Source organism: Cynocephalus volans, chromosome 1, assembly GCF_027409185.1.
Source record: "Cynocephalus volans isolate mCynVol1 chromosome 1, mCynVol1.pri, whole genome shotgun sequence".
NCBI lineage: Eukaryota > Metazoa > Chordata > Mammalia > Dermoptera > Cynocephalidae > Cynocephalus > Cynocephalus volans.
In genome coordinates this window covers 228,781,331-228,794,125 of record NC_084460.1, presented here as the reverse complement: position 1 = coordinate 228,794,125, position 12,795 = coordinate 228,781,331, and the positions used below count along the sequence as shown (strand labels likewise).

The 12,795-nt window shown below is 44.8% G+C and overlaps 1 protein-coding gene across 1 annotated transcript in view; it reads left to right on the top strand.

Annotated features, from left to right (window-relative positions):
• PLA2R1 (phospholipase A2 receptor 1) overlaps nt 1-12,795 on the top strand; it is a 132,805-nt gene that overhangs the window by 11,939 nt on the left and 108,071 nt on the right.

Genomic DNA, 12,795 nt, shown 5'->3' with positions numbered 1-12,795 from the left:
CTTGTAGGCTTTGTTCATTTTCTAAAAATCCTTTTTTAAAAAAAAATTTTCCTGGGCTATTTCAAAATAGCTATCTTCAAGATCAGAAATTCTTTTTTCTGTGTGATCTAGTCTGTTGTTGAGACTCTCAGATGTGGTTTTTTTGTTTTTTTTTTTAATTTCATTCAATATATTCTTCAATTCTAAGATTTCTGTTGGATTTTTTTTATGATATCCATTTCTTTGTTAAATTTCTCATTCAGATCATGAATTGTTTTTCTGATTTCACTGTATTGTTTGTTTACTCTTGTATCTCAGCAAGTTTCCTTAAGCATATTAATTTGAGTTCCTTTTCCAGCAAGTTGGCAATCTCCAATTCTTTGGGATCAGTTATTGGAGCATTATTGTGTTTCTTTGGTTGCTTCATGTTTCCTTGTTTTTTAATGTTACTTGTTTCCCTGTACTGATCTGTGTGTCTGGTGGAAGGGTCACCCCTTTGAGTATTGTAGAGGGCATGTGTGGGGAAGGACTTTCACCTGAAAATGTGTCTTTAGGTTTCATTTGGGTAGAGTATGAGGCCACTATGTGGGGCTACAAAGAGGGGGCCCTGCCAGCTACTTCTTGGGCAGTGAGTGAGGCTGCAAAGTAGGCCTGCTAATAGGGGGCTCAGCCAGCAGCTTCTTGGGCATTGGATGTGGCCACGAGGTGGAGCTACAGAGGGGGGCCCTGCCAGCCACTTCTCAGGCAGTGAGCAAGGCTGCTAGGCAGGACTGTTGAGGATGAGACCTCCTGGCTGCTTCTCCAGGAGGGTACCAATGCACTCCACTTCCACTGGCCCAGGGGTGCATTCACTAAGGTAGGGACCTATGAGCTGTTTTTCCAGGTTTGGAGCTTGGGTGCACTGAACTCAGCCCATTGATGGGGGAGGGGGTGAAGGAAGTTGGGGGTAGAGGTATGCCAGTCTGATCTCTGTCTGGGGATGTGGCAGTGGATCCATTCAGCAGGCCTGGGATTGGCTTCCCAGACATGTAGGGCTGGGGTCACAGCTGCCCCTGGGTCCAGGCCTCAAGCTGCTAGAATCAAGGCATTGTAGCCTCTCCTGTGAGTGTGCTGGAATAACTGTTGAGCCTTAAGGTTGGGGAAGCACCGTGGCTGCTGGCCCGAGGCCAGGGCATGCTCCTGCAAGGGCTTTGGTTTCAAGATGGCGCTGTACTGCATCAGCTTGCTTCACAAGGATGAGGGTTGGGGAGTGGGCTGTATGTGCTCCTGTTCTGGAGTGATGGATGCAGTGCCTGTATTATAGGCAGCTCCCCACACTAAGCTCCAGGTTTGCAAGGGCTGTGGAGTCTTCCTGCAATATTAACTGCAGGCCTCTGTGGTAAGGATGGAGGTTGGTGTGGGCCCTCTGCCTGCCTTTCCACTCTGTCTCTCCTATGCTGATCCTGGTATTGGAGTTGTGGTGGCTGAGGCCATGTACCTCTCTCCTCTCCGTGCTGCCATCTTAGGCTTTTATGCTCCACAGCTATCTTACCATTCTCCTGCTGCACTCCTGTGCTCTCCTGCAGGTGCTCCCATTGATATTTAGCTGTCTGTTAGTTGTTCTGGTCCTTTTTTGTGAGAGGCATGCGCCCTGGGCACCTCTAATCCACCTTCTTGCCCCGCTTCCCAAGGCCAATGCTGTTATTAAACCCATTGTGCATAGGAGAAACCAAGGCAGATACTCTTCTAGCTTCAAGTAGTTTTGCCTAAGAGAAGTGCTCTTAGTTTGCCAAAGTGTTTTTTCCATAGTGTTAACCTCGTTCTAAGAAGAATAGGGAGGGCTTCATAGACGTGGAACCAGTGTAGTTGCATAGGGACCCATGTTCAGAAGGGCCTCCTGCTTAGGATTTAATGCTCTGTGGTTTGGGGTCTTGGGATTCATAATAATTTTTATCTTCAAATTTGCATATTGTATGTGAAGTCTGATGGGACAATGGAGCATGAGCCAGAGGCTTGAAGCCTCAGTTTAAGCTCAATTCTGCCTGGTATCAACTCCATACCTCCCTGGGAGGGTTCTCAGCTGCCTCCTCCCCACTTCTGCCCTACAACCACTGCTGCCTTCCACCCATGATGGTAATAACCAGGTTGCATTGGCGTTGGGGGGCTGGAGGCCCAAGGCCTGGGAGTGGACGCCCTGTGGCATCTTGGGTAGGGCAAGACAGCTGCTGTCTCCACTGGGCTGGCAGCACCACTGCATGTTCTGGGAGGACTGAGTGGGAATCTATCACCCATCCCCAATCCAGGTACCAAGTGTGTTCCAAGCATGTTATAGCACAGAGGTTACAATCCCTGTGGGCCCATGGGAAGGAGGAGATTGACTTGACTTCCCCATGTCCAGCCAGGGCCATACATTTTCGTTTTTACCGTGGGCCCTGCTAATTATGTAGCCAGCATGAATAGGAAGATGGGGGCTGTTATCTGTTGAATTCTGTCTCCCCCTACCCCCTCAGATTCGTATGTTGAAGTCATAGCTCCCAGTACCTCCAAATGAGACCTTATTTGGAGATAAGGTCTTTACAGAGGTAATCAAGTTAAAATGAGGTGATTAGGGTCGCCCTAATCTAGTATGACTGGTGTACTCCTATGAAGGGGAAATTTGGACACAGAAATATGCATAGAGAGTATATGATGTGAAGAGATGCAGGGAGAAGACAGCCATCTACAAGTCAAGGAGAACCTGGAACAGACATTCTCTCACAGCCCTCAGAAGGAACCAACCCTGCCACATCTTGATCTCATGCTTCCAGCCTCCAGAATTGTGAGAAAATACATTTCTGTTGTTTAAGTCACTCAGTTTGTGGTACCTTGTTATGGAACCCTAACAAACTAATATAGGAACTAACATAAATCAACCAGTAAGAGTTGTTTTTTGTTTTTTAATGTTCTAAATTACACTTAAGTAAATCTAAGTTTTTAAATAGGCATATTCTCAAAGCAGTTAAAATGGATAGCCCAGTGTAAACACTTTGCTTTCAGCCATGTCTCATCATTTCCAGAGATGTCTTGGTTGATGGTAGAGTCATTTTCTATTTTTGTTTGTTTTGATGACCCAGTTTTTGGATTATTTCCCCCAGGGCTTTAACATGCAGGCATTTGTGAGGAAAGTTTAACAATGTTCTGTCTTATTGTGTCTTGCCATAACTTGCTCTTTGTAACGAGGCTCCCTGGTGACTGAGATGGTAACTTTTCAACACAGTCTATGAGATAATAACTGAGCCACTGTGAATAATGATTTTTATACCAGCAATGTCTGTTAGGCACTCTCCATTTAAGTAAAGCAAAATAATGGGGGAATAGACTAAAAGCTAAAAGAAAGAAAAATGTCTCCAACTTAGTTTAAAAATTCATTGGTAAGATACAAAGGTATAGCAAAGAACCTCGGAAGAGATAAGATTTTCTGCAAGGGTCAGCTACTGCCAAGCAAGAAGGACAGAGAGGGAGGCACGGGAGGGAATGGGAATGGGCAGAGAGTGGCAAGGACAATCTGAAAGGGTTAACCCACCTGGTGCAGGGGTTGGTAACAGGCAATTCGAAGCCTCACAAAATTGCAGCCCAGTGGAGTTTATTAAACTGGGTTTCATTTTTCCCATCCATGAGAAAGAGTGTTGTGCACCTCATGGAACTTGGAGTGGTGATTTGGGGAGATTAGAGAGAAAGGGGAAGAGAACACATAAAAAGATTTAGCAAGAGGGGTCCCTGGGGCCTGTGGAGGTGGTGATTATCCAGTTTCAGAAGCTGCAGGAGAATAAAGAAGGCTCAGAGTCAAAGTCAATGGTAGGACAGAGAATGAAGTTCTGATCAGGATGAGGAGATTTTTAAAAAATGTACTTAGGTAACTTTTTAGTTGGCTAATAGTAGTCAATTGTCAAAAACCCAAAGGCTTCAGATTAAGAGACATACACTAAAACTCAGATGATTTGAGATAAAATGCACATTTTAATGCAGAGAGGGGTAGGAAAGGCTGGCACACTCTTCACTTTGTTCTGAGCATCTGTTTTTTTCAGGAACTATGCACAAACTCCTTGCTGCAAGCATGGGAAATTCCTCACTTATTGGTTTGGGTCATATTAAGAATCTAGATTACCTGCATCACTCAGCCATGAATAGGACTTGATTTAGCATCTTACACCATCCCTTCCTGCTACCAAGTAATCTTAGGAATGCAATCAGATCTGAATCCCTTGTTCGCTAGACAGGACAGACGTACACAGGCCCAAATTTGTGAAGCTGGAGAGGGTCAATACATCTCAAGAGAGAAACTGCTCACATTCAGACTGGTTACAGAGGAGAGATGCCCTCCCCATTACCTTCTAGACCCCTTCCCTGTGAAACTGAAACTGTCAGAACGGTACGGAAATGGACAGATTCAAGAGAAGCCACAGGGCAGGAAGTTCATGAGCCCAGCACGGGCTGTGTGGGACGATGGAGGAGAAAACTTTTCAAACCCAGTGGACTAGGGTAGATTGAAACTGGCTAGCAGTTTGCAAGCTGTGGCTTCCTGATAGCTTGTTTTAAACGTTGCACTTGACATGAAACATGCACTTAAATTTTTCCTTCCAGATCTCTTAACATTGAACAGCCCAAAGGCCAACTTAAGTGTGTAGTAGAATTAGGAGAAAACTGTCGTGGTATAATTTATTTCATACCAGAAAGCCCTTTGCTTGCCTATAATGCCACCATAAAAAGAGTATTTCTTTAGGAATTGTTCTATTGTTTGTTTCAGCTGTTTTGTTAAAAGCACAGAAACTTCACTGAGGCAGTTCAAACCTTATCTTATCCACTTAACACTTCAAATCTTCATTCAGCCGGTTTTAAGAGAAGAGCTGTCTAAAGCAGCAGCAGACACTTCTGATCTGAGGCGATCAGAAGGGGTGCTGAAAGTCAAGTGGAAGGGCCTCAGGAGAAACTTCCTATAGGTACCTTCAGTCGGCACTGTTCAAACAGATGGACCAAACTGTAATAATGGGCCAGGCTTTAGAGATCAACCTCATGGCCTCATAGGGATTGACAGGCATCTGACAGCCACTTGAATACCTGAAGGCAGAAAACCAGTCATTGCAACTACCTTTTCCAGAATCCTCACATTCCTTCCATCAACTAATCCTGTCATTTCTTCCCCCTTTGAAATTTCTCTCTATTGACTAGAGTCTAACCATTCTCTCTTTTCCTTTCGCATCACCATTGAACTGATACTTTCAGTCTCCCCTGCTGGATGGATCATAGCAGTAGTCTCCAGACTGCTCTTCACATCCACTCATGTCTCACCATACCTAAATAAGAACTCCTGCAGGGCAGGAATGTGCTTATTTGTCTGTATTTATCTTGGCCCCTAAAACAGTGCTGGACACATCATAGATGCTCAGTAAAGGTTCTTGTTGAATGATTCACCGCCCCAATTTATCTTCTACACCACGGCCTGTTATGTCCTGTTCCAAAAGCTTTGAATCAAATTCAAGTTCTTCATAAAATGACTGCAAACCAACTGTTTCCAACTTCATACTCTACTACCACCAAAAGTTTTCTGTAGCAAGGCTCTCATCACCCAGATCTGGTTATTTTCATCATCTCTGAGCTTTGGTAACATTTTCTCTGTCCAGAATGCCCTTCCCCAATCCCTCGTCTTGCCACCTATGGATTGACACTATCCTGAACACTGAGGAGGACAGGCATCCATGCCTGTCTTGTTCACCAGTGTGCCCCCATTGTTACAAATATTAGCTCCATAATTAATGTTTTGTTGAATGAAAATAGGAGGGGGGAATGTTGATTGATTTCTCTGATCTTCTAAGCCAAACTGACCCCTTCAACCCCTGCCTTTCACCCACTGTACTTATATCTCTTATGTCAAAATATATCTTGGGGCAGCTGCTTTAAGGCTTGAGCTGATAAGCGCATGGAGCAGGAGCTGGTAGAAGCCATAGCTGTGCCCTTCAGATGGAGTTACTTGGAGGCAGCAGGAGAGAAGAGGGCCTTGGTGGCCCCAAGGACAGCAAGACCACTAATAGGGTTCCCATGGACCAAAGCAGGAGCGAGGAGCCAGAACAACTGAAAAAAGGCAGCCATTCAGAGGCCGGTGAGTCATTGCAAGGGACCGGCACACAGCCTGTCCCATGGGAAGTGTTTGGAGCATGGGCAGTGGGGGAGACAGGCCCACCAGGGGAACACTGGGACACAGCAAGGACAGCCAATCCGCCCCCCAATCAGCACAGGACCACTCAGAGGAGACTGGTTGGGAATGCAGAATTGCATGGGGTGCAGTTTGATGAAAAATCTCAGGCCCAGATCAGAGATTCCACAGAACACAGATCCACCAGGTCTCTGGAGAGCTGAAAGTACCTGTAAGATCAACCACTAAACCCTGAGCTGCACAAAAAGCCTTCTCTAGGGAAACAGCTCAACCACACAGCTCAAGCACTGGTTCCTGCATACTTCTCCCATGTTAGAAGTGAGCAAAGGACAAAAAATTAGTTCTGGCCCAGGCACACCACCAGCACGTTTGGGGCCTGCCTGGGAACTGGAGGCTTGGATCTGGGGACCGGACTCCACTCCCACTTTCATGCAAACTGAGCCAGCGCCTTGGGCCCTCCCAGGGACCTGAGGCGTGGAGGAGGGGACTGGACCTCCTCCCCCAACAACCAGGCACACCATGCCAGCACCTCAGAGCCTACCCAGGGACCCTGGGCATGGAGAAGGGGACTGGACCGCCTTCCCTCAATCAAGTACATCACACCAGTGCCTCGGGGCCTGCCTGGGGACCTGAGGCATGGAGAAGGGGACCAGACCCCTCTCCCACAACCAGGCACACCAAACCAGCGCCTGGGGTTCCACCCAGTGACCCGAGGCATGGATCTGGGGACTGGACCCTCCTCCCAAAACCAGGCACACCACACCAGTGCCTTGGGGCCCACCCAGGGACCCAAGACATGTAGAAGGGGACCAGACCATCCTCCCACAACCAGGCACACCATGCCAGTGCCTTGGGGCCCACCCAGGCATGGAGAAGGGGACTGGACTGCCCTCCCACAATCAGGCACACCATGTCAGCCCTTCAGGGCCCACCTAGGGTATAGAGGCATGGAGAAGGGGACCGGACCACCATCCCACAACCAAGCACACTGTACCAGCTCCTTGGGGCATGCCCTGGGACCTGAGGCATGGAGAAGGGGACCAGACTGCCCTCCCTCAACAAGGCACACCAGGCCAGCACCTCAGGGCCCACCCAGGGACCCGAGGCATGGAGAAGGGAACTAGAGCCTCCTCCCACAACCGGGCACACCATGCCAGTGCCTTAGATCCAGCCCGGGAATCCGGGGCATTGAGAAAGGGACTGGACCGCCCTCCCACAACCAGGCACACTGCGCCAGCACCTTGGGGCCTGCCTGGTGACCCGAGGAATGGAGAAGGGGATCAGGTCTGCCTCCCACCACCAGGCACATGGAGCCAGTGCCTTAGGGCCCACCCAGGGACCAGAGGCATGGAGAAGAGGAGCAGGCACACACCACAACCAGGCACACTGCCAGCACCAAGGAGCATACCAAAAATATCTCCTTTTGGTGGCCTACCACAGCCACCACAATAACCATGGCTGCCGTGAAAGCAGCTAGATGCCACAACCACCACACAGATGGTCCGCCAACCAGTGGAGTGCATTGACACAAGGAGAGTCACCAGCAGAGACAAAGAAAAGAAGAGGATGTCTCTCTCCACAAAGCCCATTTCAGAGTGACAGAAGAAGCATCTGCTCTATGATAATATTGGGGACTTGATCACACCTCTTAGCATTGGACATATATCATCTAGGCAACAAATCAACAGAGTAACCATTACTCTTTCAGAAGGAGAGAAGTAATCTAGGGTAATGAGGGAAGGGGAGAGATTGGACAAGGGGCATAAAGAATAATTACGATTTGTAACAATATATATGCTAGTAATATTGATTTGATCAACATATCTCGATGTTGAACCCCCAAAATATGTATAATCGATTTTGATTCAATAAATAAAGAAATAAAATATATCTTGTCATTAAGGTATAATTATTTCTATACATTTTAGTGACTTCAGGGAGAACATGAGTTCCTTGAGGGCTAGCACTATGACAAGCACTGTCCTTCTATATGCAGGGTTCCCAACACATACCATAGTAGGCACTCAAAAACATTGTCTGAAATTTCAAGTTTCCTACTTCAAAATGTTCAGCAACAATCTATAGCAGTTCATTTTCTCCTCTCTAAATGAACACATGTAAACAAAGCTACACCTAGACTGAATAAGGTCCTTGCTGAGTGTATGGGTATAAAACTTCTATCCTAAGACAAAATGGGTTTGGGGGGGGAATAAAACAATGGTTTGATTAAATAATCTTTACAGTCCCATCTAGCTCTGAAGTTCATAGTTCTGGGCTTATGGGTAAAATTAGTCTTCTCTGCCCCACCCGTGTTCCTTCCAGCCCTGTTCTGCTTTGTCCTCCCTGGAAAATGGGCAAGTGCATGTACACACACACACTGGCCACTCAGGAAGTCTGATGACACAGAGGAGTCCTGTCCCTCACATGTGACATCAGTTGAGGATCCAGTCAAGGGTCTTAAATTTTGGTCTGTTTTCTTTTTCTTGTTTTATCACTTGTTTTCAAGGGCTTAGGTGCAGTTACACTGTTTGCTTTGGAACTGACGGAACTTCCTTCCTTTCATTAGCTAGGCGAATTCCCATGATTCCAGAACAAATAGATACAGTTTCAAAGGGCAGATATTTAGGCAAATAATTCCTCTATCTCTATCACTTTACACAGTGCCTCCCATTTAGCTGGTACCCAATGAATGCTTGTTGATGAATGAATGAACAAACAAATGAATTGATGAGTATGCCGTATGCAGTCATGAAGGAAATGCCCTAAACTTAAATTCAACAATTGATCAAGGAAACATTGTCCTCCCATTCCTTAGAAAAGTGGGTCTGAAATGATCTCCTCCTAAAAGGAACTCAGAAGTAGAAAGAAAAACTGCCGTCTTCCATGGATTTTATTTTTTAAATAAAGGAATGGAAATTAGTTTGTAAGTTACTTCCCATAAATTAATCCTCTTTCTCCTGCTAAACTTATAATTATGAAGGGAAGTATAAAAACATTTTCTGCAAAGAGATTTAGTAATTCTGGCAGTACTTCATTAATCACTCAATCAGTATTCAAGCAGAACTGATGTCCTTGACATATATAATCAATCTTGATTCCTCTCACATTTGATTCTCATCCTTTTTGAAATCTAACTACGCACACTAAGGATCGGTGGCTTATTTTCACATTATAGTTTTGTTAGAGACAAATTGTATGTGTATATAATAACTTTCAGGATATTGGTAACTATATTGGGTCTCCTCATAATCTATTAGAAAACACTTGTTTTCTCTTCATTGAATTTATGGAGGTTAATGGTGCTAGGATCAGATTCTGTTATAACAATGGGAAAATGGGCTCAGGTCATTTTTTAGCTTAATATATTTGGAGGTAGCACGTTCACTGTTATTGATAAGCCACAGCTATCAGTTTATGATACATTCTGAAGAACTTTTCCAAAGCTACATCTTAAAGGCAGCTGGCATGGAAATGTAATAGACTCCAAAACTGAGAAGCATGGGATTAGGTTTGCCTAATATCTTTGGCTATGATCACTGGTGTGACTAAAGAAGTTCTAATTCTGCTGCTCTTTTTCTCTTAATACTTAATAATTTGGAAGTTTAAAAACATTATTTATTCACCCCAAATTTTAGTGGTAATTTCCATGTCCACTTATTCACAGACCACCCATTCCCCCATCTGCACACTGCTTGTCAACATTATGTATTTTTCTCTTTCCTGTAAAAAAGCTGCAGTAAGACTATACAGGTTGATAATTTGGAAGATCAACAGATGAAGACTCTTAATTCATAATCGCACATATATTTGAACTAACGAAGTAAGGATTTTGTTATCTGGTTGTTTGGAGAGTATTTTTTCTTCCATAAAAGACAATAGCATGGTGTCTCAGAACTGTTTAAAACCAAAATGGTCTGCACCCACTACGTGCTGCAGAAACTAAAGGAAAAATAAGTTTTCGTGCTAATGATGGAAGAAGAGAAGTCTTTGGGGGATGCACAGATTAGCACCCTATAGTGTTCAACCAAATCTACAGCTGGATCTATAAGAATCAGGAAGTTGGAGGGATAATAATAATAGTGACAACTCACGTTTACTGAGGTCTTCCCACTTCTCATGGTAGTGTGTGGTGTGCTCTGCATGGGTTATTTAATGGAAGAGCCTTAACATCCCTATGAGGTCGGGATCATACATATTCCCAGTTCAGAGAGGAGAGATGAGGCTCACAGAGATTAAGGAATCTACCTAAAGTTACACAGCTGGTCTGGGCTGGGTCTCCTTGATTCTAGAGCTCTTAGGTATATAAACTGGGGACCAGTCAGTAAGTTGCAGAACTGGATGTATTCAAACAGGTAGAAGCTGAACTGAAGAGCCATTATAGTAAAGTAATTATGCTCTAATGAAAAATTAATGAAACTCTGGGCTAGCTAGAAAGTAATTAGTAGGTTACAACAGAAATTAAGGTTAACATTCTACCCAAGCATGAAAAGGTAAAAGGAAGAGTTGAAGAGAAGGTTAATTATCAGAGTTCATATCGTTTGACGAGAGGTGAATTTGATTTTGAATGACTATTACTAATAACCATACAGACATGGCTTTCATTAGGAAAACGAATTTCCTGATCTAAATGAAATCTTCCTAAAACCATTCATTCTCTCCTCTGCCCCCACTCCCTTCTCTGCTCTGCTGTATGGTGATCAAAGCAATTTTCTGACAACTAATTCAACTCCTCAAATACATGGCGATAAGTCAGATTATCAATTATTAAAAGAGGTATAGCTTTCATTAACACATGGACAATCTTTTTTAACAGTGTCTTAAGTGACTTTGGTTACTCTAAATCAGTTCTCCTCAGCCTGATTAACTTTGGAGAAACCAAAAGAACTTTTACCAAAACGAAGCATTGTTCCCTTGCACTGATATGTGAGGAGGCTCATTCTGCACTGTTCCAAATCTCTCGAAGGCTTCTGCCTGTCCCACCTCTGCCTCTGCCACATGACATGACCTGCCCTAAACCCCAGTCATTTTAAGGGAACCTGATGAATCCTTGCAGAGTTTTGAAGAATAGATAGGAAGTAAAATATAAGAAGGGAGCCTAGCTAATGGGAGAACAGAAGAGCTCTTAGACCTGACCAGACATTCTGAGCTGAAGAAACCTCAGCAGCCATAGGCCTAAGCAGCAGCTACCAGCATGTTTAATCAACATCAAGCACTTATTGAACTTCTGTGATGTGCTCAGTACACTGTGCTCAGACCAAAGAAATGAGGTGTGATTCCATCTTCAAAAAAACCTGTGAGAGGGCCGGCCCGTGGCTCACTTGGGAGAGTGTGATGCTGATAACACCAAGGCCACGGGATGGCCGGTTCACTCACTGGGACAGCGTAGTGCTGACAACACCAAGTCAAGGGTTAAGATTCCCTTACTGGTCATCTTTAAAAACAAACAAACAAACAAAAAAACAAAAAAACCTGTGAGTAAACAAGTTCATAATTGTTGTATGATAGGTGTGTTCTAGGCCAGCAACTTGAGGTAAATTCAGGTAGCAGGCAGGTAGCTAACATGTATTCCCTGCCTAGGTCCTTTCCACAAGAAACTTGCCCAAATCCCTTCTGTCTCCAGTGGGAAGAGTTCAGGGGTATATCACACAATGCCTGCTTTCTCCACATGTCCATGTGGCCTCTGGTCTCCCCACCATCATGGTGCTCTCAAACCTCTCGAATATTTAGGGGTGGGACCTCAGCTAGTGTCCTAGATCCACCTGCTGCTGCTAGTCCCACCCAACAGGCTACTCCTGCTCAGAGTCCAGCCCCTAGGGAAACTGTCTCCACCTTTCCACTCCCAACAGATCCAGCACAGACAGAAAATGTAGAGAAGCAGTACTTCACTTATATCCTTCTGCTTTTCTACTGGAACTTGACAGTAAGGATTTTCATTTCAGTGGCTCTTGATTCAGCTGCTGTGTTCCTAACATTGAGGCATTTGTCTGAAGAAAACCAAAGTGTCACCATAACCCTAGGTACCCAGTGTCCCTCCCCACTAGCCCCTTATTTCCAATCCCCATTCTCTATCTAGTTGTGGTGAGTCCTTCCCTATCAGTACCATAGCGGAGTAGATTAACAGCCCTTGTTCCTGAATGGCCAAGAGGGTCTTAGATCAGAGGCCTCCCATGAACTCCAGTAAGTCCTTTTATACTTTCCAAGAATTCCTCTGTTTTTTCATTTTTGGTTTTTTGTTTGTTTGTTTGTTTGTTTGAGAAGAGCAGATCTCACATTTATGTGAGTCCCACCTTTAAGCCAGTCTCAACAATTAGCACTTTGCATGTCTTTTCTCAAAATTCTCATACCAACTATATTTCTCCTTATATATAGTCTAGAAAAAGGAGGATCTCTCCCAAAGTCAAGTTACTTAGACAAACGGAAAAGCTAGGGTTTCAACCCAGATCTGTCTGGCTTTTCTCTACTACATCATGCAGCCTGCAACATGGAAGATTGACACGCACTGATATTCCTTTCACCTCCAAATGTATTCAGAAACACCCAGTGTGGTGCTGGGCTGCTTGTCTGTTTGTTTCAAATGGCTGAGCCTGGTCTCCATTCCTTCCCTTAAGCCTCCTCCTCTCACCCTGAGAACAGGAGGACATTAAGCAATC